The sequence below is a fragment of the Centropristis striata genome, chromosome 5 (assembly GCF_030273125.1).
Source record: "Centropristis striata isolate RG_2023a ecotype Rhode Island chromosome 5, C.striata_1.0, whole genome shotgun sequence".
In the NCBI taxonomy this organism is placed as follows: Eukaryota; Metazoa; Chordata; class Actinopteri; order Perciformes; family Serranidae; genus Centropristis; species Centropristis striata.
Window position 1 is genome coordinate 40,103,778 of NC_081521.1, and position 17,523 is coordinate 40,121,300.

A 17,523-nucleotide genomic window follows, 5' to 3' on the forward strand; every position below is an offset into this window, starting at 1 on the left:
ACACACACACACCCTCACTACTCTTCCTCTTCATTGTCTCTTTGTTGGAGTGATGTATAGTTTGTTATAAACTATATTTTATAATACTTATTATTTATAACATACTATGCTATATGCTATTATGGACAGTGGAGCAGCTGCAGTGGACGGCTACATTACATTACATTACAGTACATGTCATTTAGCAGACGCTTTTGTCCAAAGCGACTTATGCTACCTATACACCAGAAGACTTTGGAAAGACTCCTGCAAAACGATCAGCTCACACCTGCTCACATCTAAAGACAAGTGTTAAGAGTTTTTAGTCCCAGCCGAGTCTCAGACTGAGATTCTACAAAGACTGTGAATCTTGCAGGGTCACTATTTACAAGACTACAACTAGATTTCCTTTAGCATTTTTTACCTACCATGCAATTTTTGTGTGTGCAGTGGTTTGTGTTGAAAAAAAGAAAAAAAAAAGAAGAGAAGACGCCCTCACAAAGCTGAAAAAGGATTTCTGTTTTTCTGAAAAGTTGACTATTTTACAGTAAAAATAGATATAAGGAAGAATAAAGGAAAGGAAACTGTAGAAAATAATTAATATATACATTTATGTCTTATTTAATTATAATTTGTTTAATTGAATAATTATACTTATCAGCTCTATCAACTTTCATTTAGTTAATCACACATTCATCATCAATTATTTATTACTTATTTATGTATACATTTTAACTGGATCTGCTTACTGTTCTCTTTACTAAGAAACAGCGCCCCCAAAATCCCGCTTGTGGCCGTAAATATATTACATCTCTATATTTGTATTAAGGACTGAGTTTACTAACATTATTGTGATGATACTGTGATGATAAGTGGTTTTACTGCCGGTCTGGAACCGCTCATCTATTGGTTGTTGATTGTGTTACGTCACTGCGACTTGCGATAATATCAAACACGTTTGACTTGATCGCAGACCCAAGACTAGGAAAAGACTGATATGAAACAGCGCAGATTACTACCTTACACTTAACGATCAGGATGACGGGAGCGCTGTGACTCCAGTAAGACTCCTAGATTTACTAAAGACTTTTAGTTTTTAGTCTGGGACTGGGAAAATCGTTTGGTGTAAGCCCAGCATAACAATAAGTGGCAATAAGGCTACTTTCACTGCGTATGCGGAACAGGGGATCCTTTGTCCCTGTAAAATAGAGCCATACTAACCAGTAACCCCCCACCTACATTCATGGCATGATTCCACCCATTCTCACCTGACTTCACTCACTCCTAATCAATGCTCTACTCTATATGTACCGCCCATTTCCTTTGTTCTGGCTGGCAGCAACACGAAGCAGCATGTGAGGGCCCTCTGTCCCTGGGATTCAGATACAAAACCTATGGTTGTGTGTGATAAAGTGAGTTAACTGCTTCTTCATATGTTGATGTACTTTAATGGTTATTTGTAGATTGGGATGTGATTAAATGTTTGACCAGTATAGATTGGTAAATGCTATAATCATCATCTTGTTTGTTTGCCTTGAGACTACAGACATAATATTGTGTGTAAGTGCGCAGTGCACATGATTTATTAATTGTAGCTCTTCAGGAAATGCAAGAATCCTTATAACCTAATTTAGAATGTTTAATTTCTTATGTTATGTAATTGTTAAATGGATGTTTCTTTGTTATGTAGTACTCTATAATTTCAGCAGTGGTAGGCCTACCCCAAACCCCCCTGGTTAGAGTACTAATAGTTATAGTTTGATAGGTACCTAATTGTTAAGTGTGATGTTATATATTGGTTAACTGTATTGTAATTCTTGTGTGTTTTTCTGTTTATCATTTATAGAAAACCATAACCGTCAAGCCTCACCATCTCCTATTGCTCAATGTGTGCATAGTGACAATAAATGGCTTAAACGGAAACATTAGTTGTCCCTCCTACATTCTTATCGATGTACCATGGTGATGCTCAACCACCGGTGAACCAATCCTAGAGATAGATTCTACAGTCCCCACAGTCATCAGACTTTACAGCATTTCAGTCTAGGGAAATACCCCATGACCCCTCTTCCCCCTTTCCTTCTTTCTCTTTCTCTGGGCAGTGTCTTGATGTGTAATGGTGTCTTATATTTATCAATTTTTAATGACCTTTCCAAGTTTCATGGTGATATCTATTTATGTATTTATTTTACCCTATTCACCTGTGGTGTCTTGACTTTATTGGCTTATTATGCTAATTATACAAATTGCCCAAAGTGCAGCTTTTAGCAACCAAGTTAAATTCCATCCATTAGGCCTATAGATGTAGCCTCGGTATACCCAGACTGCCTTGCGCGCTCAAATTTAATTTCGAACCTCCAGACGGTCTGGCAACCAAGCCAGTTTCTTAGCCCTGTTTTAGGGATCCAATCACAGAGCGGGGAGGGACGGCAAGACGATGACGCGTACTACTCGGCACTTGGAAGCTTGTAGTTTTCCGGATCCAACATGGCTGCTGCAGACGCGAAACTCTCTAAAGCTGCAGATGGTGTTTTAAATAGTTTAGAGCGAAAGTTGAAAGGCGAAAGGTCTCTCGGCGGCTCCGCTGAGATCACCGGCGTTATGGTAGCGGGGCTATTAGCGTTGCTAGCGGCTATTAGCGCCGCTAGCGGCTAATAGCTATTAGCGTCGCTAGTGGCTAATAGCTATTAGCGTCGCTAGTGGCTAATAGCCCCGCTACCGCGGACAGCCGAGCTGCCGAGAGGCCCGCAGCAGCTTGTTTATTGCCCATAAAATCAGTGGATGTGTGTGGCTGAATGACATGAGGGGGAATAAAGCGTAAAAATAAATAATCTTGCAGAAAGCGAGAACTGGAGAAGCAAAGCAGCAAACACTCTCTCACAGACACACACACAACAAACATCCATCTCTGTTGCTCTACTACGTCATCTGGTATAACTGATCTGATTGGCTAAGAGCTACCTACAGACGCTTTGATAGACATTCTAAGCGTCCAATAAACGGCTCCGGAGGATCGTAAACCACACCTCCTCTACGGAGAAATGAACAGCAGGTGTCCAGACCTAATCTCCAATGAGATTTGGTCTGGTGTTAGCCAGGCTACTATAGATGACATTTCTGCAATAAAACTTTAGGCTACTCAACATTTCTGGGTTCAGGGAATTTACGACTCGACTATTGGCATTCCTGTGGGCTTAATTCTCACATCATATCTATCTTATGGAACTAGAAGATCTAAGGAATCCATTGTTAAAAAGCATGCCAGGAAATCATATCAGGAAGTTGACATAATATAGTGCAAAGTGAGCGTATTGCTAGGTGATTTGGCATGGTGATTTTCAAAGTGGTCATTTGACCGCTGACATCATGATATCTAAATGTAACTGGGATCTATGGGTTCCCACAAGTCTCCTCTTCACAGACATAGAGGGGCCTACTTTATGTTGATAACATTCAGTTAAAGGCAAAAACCACAATGTTTTTCTCATGCGTTAACATTTTAATTTTTGCACACTGTCTTTGAATATTTGTAAACTTTGAATTACATAAATTAGCTATCAATGGAAAGCTGAGACTCTTGTGGTTTCAATGAGCCTACTTTAATTCATGTCAGATGGTGTCAGTCCCCATAGGAGCCCATGAGAGAATTTCTTGAATCTTGACCTCACTGTATAAAAATGAGCTACTGTGACCTCTAGGATAATCACAGCATCATGAAGGGCTTTCAGAAGATGTTTAATATATCATAACAAAATGTTCTTTTTGTGATAAAAGCACCATATTTGGCAGATGTGTTGATGGATACAGTTGCAAGAAAAAGTAAATGAACCCTTTAAAATTACCTAGTTTTCTGCATTAATTTGTCATGAAATGTGATCTGATCTGCATCTTTGTTCCAAGTATAGACAGACACAATGTGATAACCTAATACTACACAAATAATTATAATATGTCATGTTTTTATAGAACAAATCCATTAAACATGCAGAGTGATGGTGGAAAAACTAAGTGAACCCTTGATTTAATAACTGGTCCAGCCTCCTTTGGCAGTTTGGCTTAGTTTTAGTTTAGTTTTTATTAGTTTTAGTGTTAGTTTTAGTTTTTTTGTAATGGGCTATGTGTTGGGTGCCAGATTCAAAGTGGTCATAATACATTTTGCCTTTATTTCCTTTGGTTTATCATCTCAGCCCCAATAAGGTTATTAACTGTTTTGTATTTTGGTTCTAGTGTAAACATCCCAGTCTCAGTAAACATATTCACCATGTGTTGCATGTTCAAATAGAAACACTGAATTATGAATGAAAAAAATTGACAAAAACAAAAACTAAGGACATTTTCACTATAATTTTAGTTAGTTAATTTTAGTTAGTTTTAGTTAGTTTTGTAACCACACAATACAGTTTCAGTAAGTTATCGTTTTTTTAAAAACTCTAGTTTTTATTTTTATTTCAGTTAACGAAAATGTTTTTTCAATTCTAGTTTTTGTTATTTCGTTAGTTTTCGTTAACTATAATAACCTTGGGTGTGACCGGCTCTCTTGAGGTCATGTCACAGCATCTCTTTTGGATTGAGGTCTGGGCTCTGACTGGGCCACTCCAAAAGGTGGATTTTTTCTTTTTTTGAAGTCGAAGTAGATTTACTTTGACATACATTGATAACATTGGGAATTAATTTTCCCCATAACCTCCTGAGACCCAAGCTTTTGTTTGGTATGTATTGTTAGTTTCTCCTAGATATTTGATATGTTGGATTTGTAGGACATGATAAGTACAAAAACTAAGCAATGTCTTTGAACAGGAAGTCGTTTTTGAAGAAAAAAAACAAATCGGTTAATTTTACTGTATAACACAATTAATTCACCAGTGTATACAACTTTTATTTCCTTACATTTACTCCCTCTCTTTGGAAGAACGATAGTAAAAGTCTATTCGTTCTCAAATGAGTACTTCCTGATTAGCAGTCGTAGCTTGTTGCTATTGCTAAAAATAGTCAAACTTGCACAGAATATCAAGCTACATACATTCATTCATTCATTCATTCATTACCATTAACCGCTTATCCGCAATCGGGTCGCGGGGGCTGGAGCCTATCCCAGCTGTCATTGGGCGAGAGGCGGGGTACACCCTGGACAGGACGCCAGACTATCGCAGGGCTGACACATAGAGACAGACAATCACACTCTCATTCACACCTACGGGCAATTTAGAGTCACCAATTAAACCTAAGTGCATGTTTTTGGACTGTGGGAGGAAGCCGGAGTACCCGGAGGGAACCCACGCTGACACGGGGAGAACATGCAAACTCCACACAGAAGAGCCGCAGGCGGGAGGCGAACCGGCGACCCTCTAGCTGTGAGGCGAGAGTGCTAACCACTACACCACCGTGTAGCCCGCTACATACATTATTAAGCACAAATAAACAAGTTTTAACCATAAAATCTGATCAGATTTTGTACCTGGTCCACTTTTGTCTGGGGATAAGCTGTTGATTGACTTTAGCAAGGTGCTGCCATCTGGTTTTTACACTAATTGATGTATTGTGCTTTTTCTAGAGTGTGTACTACTGAGGACAACATGTTATAGTTAAGCAGAATTAAGTATAAGGTCCTTAAAACCTAAAATGTAATGTCCACATATGAGGACGCAGGGTCACAGGAGGTTAATGATACCAAGTGGTCTAGTCCCTGAGGTGCTAAAGCAGCCCCAAATCATGATGCTCCTTCCATCATACTCCACTGTTTCACTGTGTTCTTCATTAAAACACATCAGCCTTTGTTTTGTGGACTGATTTGTGGACATTTCCCCAGAAGTGTCAATAGAGTGTCAGGTCACACTTTGGCAAGCAGTAATATTTCTTTGGAAATCAGAGAATTGCTCTGTTGTTTCCTGTCATAGACAACACACCTGTTCTATCTTGTGTGTGTGGTAGACTCATGATGTTAACAATTTACGATGATTCCTTCAAGTTTTTACTTGTTACTCTGGCATTTACTGTTCCTACAATTCTCTATACAATGGGGCGGGAACTTATTTGAGAACAATAGCCTAACACTAAAATGTCCCTGCTTTCAGCATCCACTACCAAATATACATTAACATTTAGTCATTTAGCAGACGCTTTTATCCAAAGCGACTTACAGAAAAGGGAAACAATCAAGGTACAGTGCGATAAGAGGCGTTAGTGAAGCAATAAGTGCTAGTGACGATTCTTAATTAGTATAATTTTCATGTGGTGTGAGGAGAGAAGAGCTAACTTCAGGAGTTGTTTAAAGGTAGGGATGGATGCCCCTGCTCTGGTAGGAACCAACCGGAAACAACAAACCAAAGAACTTGTGCTTTTTTTAACATCACTGTAAAACAGAGCTTACATCGCAATGCTAAAGAGGATAAATAAAGATAAAGATATAAATATACCATGTCCCAGTTTTCACCACAATTAAAATAATAATAATTGAATATACACTACCGGTCAAAAGTTTTAGAACACCCCAATTTTCCCAGTTTTTTATTGAAATTCAAGCAGTTCAAGTCAAATGAACAGCTTGAAAGGGTACAAAGGTAAGTGGTGAACTGCCAGAGGTAAATAAAAAAAGGTAAGCTTAACCAAAACTGAAAGATAATGTACATTTCAGAATTATACAAGTAGGCCTTTTTCAGGGAACAAGAAATGGGTTAACAACTTAACTCTATGGAGTCTTGGGCTATTTTGTCCATTTTTAATTCTTTTCATGTCTTTGTAAGTCATTTTGTGTCTTTTTTTTGTCATTTTGTGTCTTTTTTTTAGTAATTTTGTGTCTTTTGGTGTCTTTTTTTGTCATTTTGTGTCTTTTTTTGGTCATTTTGTGTCTTTTTTTAGTCCTTTAGTCCAACATAAAATGTGATTTTGAATCTTTTTTTTACTTTCAAAACACTATCATGCTCAATAAAGAATTTTAAATGTATCATTTTCAATTCAATTCTGGAAAAGTTGGTGTGTTCTAAAACTTTTGACCAGTAGTGTATATAATCATGTGTTTCTGCGCTAAATCAATCTATCATTGTCAAAACTGTTGCTTGTCGCAGGACTGTTCATGTCTGTGTAGACTGTGAGGGTTCATGTTTGCTAGCAGGTGGGGGCGTATTAGGCTAGCTGTTCAGTGATGCCCCAAAAGTGGATTCACGATTTCTTTTCCAATTTCTTCTCCCCTAAATCAGTTAGTGCCACAGAGAGAGTTATTGTTATTAGTTTCTCTTTTCATTTAAAATGAATAACAGAATTATAATAATTTATTGTAAATATTGCTTTCCTTATCTTGTTATCTTTTTTTCTGATGCTTGCTTTGGCAATATATACATTGTTACGTCATGCCAATAAAGCCAATTGAATTGAATAGAGAGAGAGAGAGAGAGAGAGAGAGAGAGAGAGAGAGAGAGAGAGAGAGAGAGAGAGAGAGAGAATACAGAAATCTCCAAAATGACGAAGGTTTTGGTTTTTGAAACCAAATCCCACTGACTTTGTCTGTTTTATGTGTTGCAGGTCAATAATGAAAACATATGTTATTAATAATAATGAATTTAGAAAAAAAAACATGAGCTAAATGCAAAAAAAACTAGCCACTTGTAATGCCCTTACAGCCTTGTTATGAGCCAATAAAGCTTTATTTTTCCTTCCTCTAGATTGCCTCTGTTTTGGTCCCTTTACTTCTGTAAGTGTAACAACTTACTTACTTTGTTAGCTAGGGTGGATGCCTTTTGTCCATTTCATGTGAATAATGTCTTCTTAATGAGAAGGCAATTATATCTTTTCTTGTTTGTCTTGTGAGTATGCCAAAGTCTGACTAACACAGGTATGAAGTCTGAGCAAAGCCTCAAACATGCAGCATGTGACATCCAGAGCTTCAAAGGAAGATTCCTTAAATATGCAAATGCTGCACATTTTATTCCGGATTGTTCTCCCCTCAAAAATGAAATATAGGTCATATGTGCAGATGTGGCTCCGTTGGTAGATCAGTTGTCCGTTGATTGGAAGGTTGGTGGTTCGATCCCTGACCATGGCATCCTACATGTCGAGAAAGATACTGAACATAATATAATAAGTGCAGTCCATTTACCATGTACAGGCAGCGAAATACGACCTTTATTTACTGTATGTATGACATCGTCCTCTGTTATGTGTCCGCCACCAACTTGCTGACGTAGTAGTGATTGGGTGGGAGATGGGTTGAACAAGCGAAGGAGAGCGTGTCCCGTGTTTTTTTTCAATGTACCGTAATTTTCGGACTATAAGCCGCGCCTTTTCCCCCATTTTTCCATTCTGCGGCTTATATAACAGTGCGGCTATGGATTTATACCGCTAACGGCCACTAGGTTACCTCCTAAATCTATGGATTTTACAGGTTACAGTCCACCAACTTTAACTCTATGGGCTCTATGACCGGTCCGCGAGGAGCGGCAACTCCAGCAGGAAAAGTTGGAGGCAGGTGTACGTACCAGATCGGCTCGGGGTCCTTCATATACTTTTAAGCTATTTTTCACTTGTCTGTGCGTATTTGTGTCGAAAACTACTTAGTTTGTCGGAGTCGCCATGCCATAATCAGCGGCAGACGAAGGACCCCGAGCCGATCTGGCAGGGCGCCGGAAAAGAGTGAAACCGGTAGCGCGCAAAAGTAAAAGTGAAACCGAGAGTGGTACGAGAGACAGAACAAGAGACAGACCGACATTACGAGAGCGAGATAGTTTGTGCAAAGGAAGTTTTCATGCACAAACCTTCATTATGGAAAACAAACGTAGAAATGCACATGATGCAACTTAAAGACAGTCAATCTGGCTGTAAAAGAAGCTTCCTCAAGCAGCCATCTCTTTCCCCACAATCCCCTCTGTGCACCAACCCTTACATATGGTAATTAAACATTAAAACACCTGCGGCTTATAGTCCAGTGCGGCTTATATATGTACACATCATTCAATTTAGCTGCTGCGGCTCATACTCCGGTGCGCCTTATAGTGCGGAAAATACGGTAAGTGGTTTACGTACGTTACGGGAATCACGTTTTTGGATGTCACATGACTCTCTTTTTTACTGTTTAAACTGTCTTTCATAACGTCTTACCAGGAAGTTGTTTGCCCTAAATCAAGGTCAGTGGTTTTGCAGCATAAATTCACAGAAGTTGCAGCATTTTTTACAACGGCGAAGCATATGTGTATGTATAATGACGTGTGTGCTATTTTGTAACGTGCCGCTCTACCGCGACCCGCGGTGCGTACATACATGTCCTAATGGATGGTACTGACACACCACCTATTCTGTCGTTTAGGTTGGAAATCTTGTTATAATCTTGTTGCATATTCAGTTTAATTACACCAAGTTAAATTGTGCCATGTAGAAACCAGCATGCTGTCACATGTTTATTTTCCATACCCACCAGGCCTTTCCTGATCTGTCCTGCTTGACAGTTTTACAGGCTGGCTGTGTTTAAAATGATTTGTATTCTCATAACTTCACACATTGATATGCACCCTGTTCATTGCACCTTATTTGTTTCATAGCACCAACATTTTTATACTGTATATTCATATTTATTCTGCACTGGAATTCTATTCCACTCCTTAAAACATACTCTTCTTTAGACACTTTATTTTTATTGTATTTTATTGTATTTTTATATTTTATTGCTTGAAGTATGCCTAGGTTGTTCTTTTTATTTAATTGTGCTGTTATTGTCTCTGTGTGTAATGCTGCTGCTACGCTGTAATTTCCCAGCTTGGGATAAATAAAGTATATCTATCTATCTATCTATCTATGATATAAGGTGCATATGCAGAAATAAATTATTGTATCATAATTTTTAAAACTAGAAATCCCAAACATATGACCATCAAATCTGAATTCAGTAGAAAGATGTGAAAAGCCTGCTCTGCGGAACAGTGTCATGGCATCGTGGGAAGGTAATAAAAATTAATTTCTACTCATGGCAACAGCTTTTTGATGAGAAGTCAAACTCTTGGCAGAAGGTGAATAGGACAGCTCATACCTTACAACGGCATCACACTGACAATCGTGTTTGTTAAGCCGGCAGGCAAAAGTTTATTTGGTTTTGTTAAGATAATTGCTGATAATTTTGATTGAGAAAACAGCTTTATTATGAGTCATTACTTTGAAGTTGTTGCTCTCTAACAAAAGGAATTTTGTGGAGTAACTGAAGACGAGTTGAAGGTTTAGTTAGAGGTTTGAACATGCGGTTTCCAAACTACTGAAGGGGGGTTTCTATTCAGTCCTACAGGATCCCATACTTCAAAAGGAACCGGTTAATATTGGTGCTTGGTTGTTGCAGTTTTAAGGGCCAAAACCATAACAGTGTTGTTTAATTAAGCAGATTAAGTCCTCAGTTTCACTTTGGATGACCTCAGTGAAAGAGAAAGGGAGTGGCAAAGTAAATGAGGGGTGGCAAAGTCGTAGAACTGGAAAGAAGGGATTAACTATTGTTAACTCTAGGTTCAAGAGCTCAATGGACTAATTTATTATTTTTTTTTACAATTTTGAAGTGAAGGTTGTGTCTATTGAAAGACTTTGGAGTATTCCTGGTATGCAAGCTTGAAGACCATAAGCCCAAACGTCTTCATGTTGTGTAAGTCATTGCCTTGTTGATTTTAACAAATTCAGGAATGACAGTTAATTCAGGCTCGGGCCAGCGGTGGTTGAATTAGTGGTTGATTTTTTTTAGAAAAGCAGGAAACCAAACATGGGTTGTTGCAATACTGTGGTTAAAGATAATGAGTTTGGAAAACTGATTGTGAGTCTGGGCAAATGATCCAATGAACTTAGAAAAGATTGACATGAAGGAGAAAATATTTCTTTATTTCAGATCTCTGGAACTGGTTTGAGCTCAAAAGGGGGGAGGGGTTCACAAACATAGGCCAATACTCTGATGTATGAGTTATGACTAATGTTACAGAACACTTTTTTAGTCTGACACCACCACACCTATATGCATATTGAAGATGCACATATAGAAATACACTAAACAAACCAAATGTGTTGCATAACAGCACGTAGATGAACCAATAACAAGACAAGGTCAAAACCTAGTATACTGTATGGCTGACCGTGTTTGGGGGCAATATCTTACAGGAATAGTAAATGTCAGTAACTATTGGTGGTACTGACACACCACCTATTCTGTCGTTTAGGTTGGAAATCTTGTTATAATCTTGTTGCATATTCAGTTTAATTACACCAAGTTAAATTGTGCCATGTAGGTTTAGGAGCTCAATGGACTAATTTATCTTTTTTTTTTTACAATTTTGAAGTGAAGGTTGTGTCTATTGAAAGACTTTGGAGTATTCCTGGTATGCAAGCTTGAAGACCGTAAGCCCAAACGTCTTCATGTTGTGTAAGTCATTGCCTTGTTGATTTTAACAAATTCAGGAATGACAGTTAATTCAGGCTCGGGCCAGCGGTGGTTGAATTAGTGGTTGATTTTTTTTAGAAAGGCAGGAAACCAAACATGGGTTGTTGCAATACTGTGGTTAAAGATAAAGAGTTTGGAAAACTGATTGTGAGTCTGGGCAAATGATCCAATGAACTTAGAAAAGATTGACATGAGGGAGAAAATATTTCTTTATTTCAGATCTCTGGAACTGGTTTGAGCTCAAAAGGGGGGAGCGGTTCACAAACATAGGCCAATACTTCTGATGTATGAGTTATGACTAATGTTACAGAACACTTTTTTAGTCTGACACCACCACACCTATACATATTGAAGATGCACATATAGAAATACACTAAACAAACCAAATGTGTTGCATAACAGCACGTAGATGAACCAATAACAAGACAAGGTCAAAACCTAGTATACTGTATGGCTGACCGTGTTTGGGGGCAATATCTTACAGGAATAGTAAATGTCAGTAACTATTACTGTAACATTTACTGTGTAAATTTACTGTAACACCCTTATTATTCACGGACAGCTAGATATCTGTTCACAGCATGAAATACCTTTGTAAAAGCACTGCCCTAGGAGGTCAACAACAATGTGTTTGAAAATAGGCGCACCTCGAGCAGTCCTGTCCCTTGAACAAAGAGTGATCACTCAATTAATCACTCACTCTTCACTCTGTCAAGTTCCCATGTACAGTATGTGGCATCAGTTTGACATCAGTTTGGCATCAGTGTGGCATCAGTTTGGCGTCGTTTGGCATCAGCCAAAAACACTCAGGACACGATCAAACACATTCTGCTGCAAGTCTAAATCAGCACCATCAACATTATTATCACATGAATCACAATTGTCTTATATAACATATAAATATAACATAATAATAATAGACTAATCCAGGCGTGGTGTGCACAGCTGAGCACACACCCACACGCAATAAGTCAAGTCAAGTCAATTTTATTTATATAGCCGAAAAATCACAAATCACAGATTTGCCTCAAAGGGCTTTACAGACTAAAGTCTAACCCTAACCCTCTGTCCTTAGACCCTCACAGCGGCCAGGGAAAAACTCCTCAAAAAACCCTTTTAGCAGGGGAAAAAGGAAGAAACCTCAGGGAGATTGACGGAGGAGGGATCCATCTCCCAGGACGGACAGACGTGCAATAGATGTGGTTGTACAGGGCAGATCAACAGAGTAGAATACAGTAGTTAGAGGTTGAAGGGGGAGAGGGAGAGAGGATAGAGACAGAGACAGAGAGGAGCAGGAGTTCTGGGAGGAGACAGCAGCAGGTGATGAAGCGCCACCATTGTCCAGTAGTGATGGTGAGAGTAGAGTGGACCAGGAGAGGAGCGTTCCCATCTGGGGCCGAACCAGATCCACAGCAGTGAGACCAGCAGGAGTGATGGAGCAGGACCACAGCATGACACCCTGTGAAAGAGAGAGCAGAGAAAAGTGCAAGTACTCTAGGAGTACATACGTTAATACACAGGACAAGATGATACTATCTGTTGTGCCATAATCCTAGGGACACCGCCACTACAAGCACCATGCGGCCCTCCCCAACGACTAAGGCTGTGTCGAGCCTCACTGGCGCCGTTGGTTTCGCACAGCATTCTTAGCTAAAACATGACAAGTTAGCAAAAACATCAGAAGCCCAGCCCTAACTATAGGCTTTGTCAAAGAGCAAAGTCTTAACATTTACATTTACATTTAGTCATTTAGCAGACGCTTTTATCCAAAGCGACTTACAGGAAAAGTAAAAGCAAACAATCAAGGTATAGTGCAATAAGAGCTATTAGTGCTAGTGACAATTCTTTGAGGAGTAGACTTATCATGTGGTCTAGGAGAGAAGATGCTCTCTGAAGAGCTGGGTCTTCAGGAGTTTTTTAAAGGTAGAGAGGGACGCCCCTGCTCTGGTAGGAACTGGTAGTGTGTTCCACCAGCGGGGAACAAGAAGTGCAAAGAGTCTGGATTGCCTTGGACCAACGGGGGGCAGAGCCAGGCGCCGTTCATTGGAAGAGCGCAGCGGTCGTGAGGTAGCATATGTCTGAATCAGGGCGTTCAGGTAGGTAGGAGCAGTACCGGAGACAACTTTGTAGGCCAGCATTAGAGATTTGAATTTGATGCAACAGGTAGCCAGTGGAGCTCATGTGCAGCGGAGTGACATGTGGCTGGTTGTAGACCAGGAGCGCCGCTGCGTTCTGGATCATCTGAAGCGGTTTTACTGAGCAGGCTGGCAGGCCTGTCAGGAGGGCATTACAGTAGTCAAGTTTAAGTTTACTCCTCAATAAAGAGAGGGTGTCTGCCTCCCGTACTGAGACTGGGAGATGATTCCACAAGAGAGGAGCTTGATAACTGAAGTCTCTGGATCCCAATCTAGTTTTAAGGACTTTAGGAACCACAAGTAACCTAGAATTTTGGGAACGTAGTGCGCTAGAAGGGTAATACGGCATTATGAGGTCTTTATGATGTGATGGTGCCTGACCATTTAGAGCTTTGTAAGTAAGAAGAAGGATTTTAAACTCAATTCTGGATTTTACGGGAAGCCAGTGCAGCGAAGCTAGACCAGGAGAAATATGATCTCTTTTCTTGGTTCTTGTCAGGACACGGGCCGCAGCATTCTGGACCAACTGAAGAGTTTTAAGGGATTTATTGGAGCAGCCTGACAGTAAGGAATTACAGTAATCTAACCTTGAAGTAATAAAAGCCTGAACTAATTTTTCTGCATCCTTTTTGGGACAGAATCTAATTTTAAAAGCATTACTATGGCTATCATTATCAACGTCAACATGAATATTAAAATCACCTACCATAATAACCTTATCTGTAATTAATACTATGCTTGATAAAAAAAGAGTATGGACCAGGAGGCCGGTAAACTATGACAAATAGGATTGGCTGTTGGGTTTTCCAGGTTGGGTGTGAAAGACTGAGAACAAGGCTTTCAAATGAGTTGTAGTTTAATTTCGGTTTTGGGGTAATTAGAAGGTTTGACTCATATATCGCTGCAACTCCTCCTCCTCGGCCTGTGCCACGAGGGATATGAGTATTAATATGACTAGGAGGGGTAGATTCATTTAGGCTGACATATTCTTCATCATGCAGCCAGGTTTCAGTTAGACAAAGTAAGTCAACATTGCAATCTGATATCTAATCTGATGTTTAAGAGTCCACATTTAATTTTGTTTTTTTTGTTTATTTGTAGTTGAAGTTTCAATCTTTATCAGGTCAATAAGAGTGAGTGACAGTGAAAAATATTGTTTGACTTGTTCAATTAAAGCATTTTCTACATAAAAATGGAGCTCAGACTCTAAAAGTTAATCAGCCATGGCCTCTCTTGCCCCACAGCTTTAGTGGTTTATGATCAGTGTGGCATACCACATAAATAGCTATGTATATAATAAATTATGGTACATATTTCTGTCTTGTCGGATGTTGTAGTCGGAGGAATTTGTACTTGACACTCCAGAGTTACAGCCCCATTTAAGAAGCCAGAGACGCTTAATAGAACATTCTTCATAAGTTTTGGCGTGCCCAAGGTCTCAGTATGTCTCCCATTGTGTTGGGGAGTTTTGATAATTGTGTGTCTTTTAACCCTAAAACCCTATAAAGCCTGAATCATTAAATAATTGCCAGAAAATTCTTTTTTTTTTTAAACTGGAGTGTTTATTGAACCTGCTGACAGATCATTTAAAAAAAATCTAAAAACAATAGGCATATATGATTTTAATTTGTATCATATTTGATACATCAGTTCTTTTTGTGCAATTTGTTGCTCACAGTTTGTTTTTCTTGAACTAACAAAAACATATAAAACCCAACATTTTTAACCTTTTAAGACTTTACTTTCTTTTAACATTTTCCTCAAACATGCAAAATATTTTTTTCCATATAACACAACATCATACATCTGCTGATATGAAGTTTTCACGCAGCAATGACTGATCCACCAGTGGAATCTGCATATCATTTTTGCTATATCTTGTATTTTTGTGCAATTTGGTGCTCAGTTTTTTTTTCTTCAACACATGTATACATCAGGTTTTTCAGGAAAAAAATATCACACTGATGATGTTAAGGTCTCAAAAACTTGTGTATCAAATATGATACACTTGGATTTATAGGGTTAAGTTAAGAAAGTGTAGAAACACCCTGTTTATGATGGCTTTGACTCTCTGGTCTGAGACTTATATGTATGCATTTTGCAGAGAAGAAAATGAGAAGAAACGCTCTGTGTCATCAACTTAGTGACAGACATCAAACCATGTAGAGCACAGTGCAGAAGGGCGGCACAGCTAAACATTTCCCCAAGCAACAGCAGTCCTCGCTGTAAAGGGCACATAAACAAACCTGCAGCAGTATAAGAAAACGCAGTTGGAGACAGGCGGTAGTTAATGTATTGGCAAACTTGTTAAACAAGATGAACCAGTGAGCTTGATTCACAGAGGGGCGAGCAACAACAGCAGTATGACATGATGAGTTGTGATATATGACATAAAATTTTCCTGTGGGAACATTCTGTTCTGATTTGAATGCTGGCAACCAGACCAGACACTCACTGGCAGTTACATGCAGAAGATAGTCCTGTTTAGCTGCTTGCATGGCGAATGAAAATGTATATTCCACTGATATTCCTGTTTACATGCAGGAAACTATGGGCACGACTTGTGCCATTTCGCTCCTTTATGTTAAAATTGTTCGTTTTTGCAATATTTGAGCATATTCAAAATACTGTTGCAATCCTTTTTCAAGTTTCTCTTGTGACCAAAAATGTCGGCAGCATGTCATTTGGACATGCATTGATGCACAGAGCTGACTGCAAACTGCAGGAAAAACCCCAATCAAGGCAAATATTCCAAATGTGCTGTAGACCAGTGGTTCTCAGCCTTTTTTCAGTGATGTACCCCCTGTGAAATATTTTTTCAAGTACCCACTAACCAGGGCAAAGCAAGGCAAAAAAGACTTAAAAACAGAGCGCTGTGCCATCAGTGTCTGATTTAATAAACTTTGGAACTGATAAACACATACAAAATTCAAACATTTGAAAAAAAAAAACCCAACTATTTCAAACATTTTAAATGTTAATAATCCATGACTAAATTTATTGCAAATATTTCTTATCACTAAAATGTAGTGATTCAAACTGATGTAGTAAAAACAGTGACCCTATCACCATTTAAAACTACAAATGCTACACTTCAACCACGACTCCATCTTTGAGTTTTCAAGTGATTGACAGGTGATGCCAGGTGATTGACAGGTTGGGTCGAACCATCCTATTATGGGGGGGGAGACTCTGGGTTTTTAGGAGAATGAAACTGAATAGCCTACAGAATATAAAATTTATTTTATGAAGTTATACTTATATTTTCCTAAAAAAATAATAAAATATATATATACATATTAAATATTTTTAAAGGATCTTTGCATGGATGCTACTTTTTAAATGTATGTTTTAAAATCTACGTACCCCCTAGAGTACATTCACAAAACGCTTTTAAAATCCAAATAATACTGGCATAACCCAACTCTTCAAAAAATGCTCTTTTCGGAAAAAGGCCTCATTCAAAATATCCAAAGGGAATCTGGAACAGTGTCATATTTAAATAATAGTGTTATGTTAGTGAGCATGTATGCCAAGTCAGTGTTGCACGCTCAACAGCTCTTCATATGTGCAATGCATAGTTTACCTGTCATATGTCACTTTTAACAGTCATGTTTAATGCTCTTAAAACAACGTCAGATTCCAAAACACTTAAACAGGTTCTGCTTGCTGTAGTGATCTCTCCTGTTCACACACACAAAGAGTTTGAGAGTCTAAAGTTATTTAAATGAAAGTGATGAAAATCCATGGGAGTTAGGGTGCATCAAATTTGAATGGGAATTTTTAATTTCAAAATATCAATTTGACTGGCATTGCATTTTGTTCCACTTGACATAAAAATGACTTTTGCAAAGTTTTGAGGAATTCCATTGAGATTTAGGGGTGCCACCTAACACATGAACTTTGGTGAAATTTCGAAAAATGTGCAATTTTTGGTCTAATTGCCAAAAGGTTGACCTGGAAATGTTGAGTACAGTGAACTTTTATACACTAACATGTTCTATAGGGTTATCAAAGTAAAAG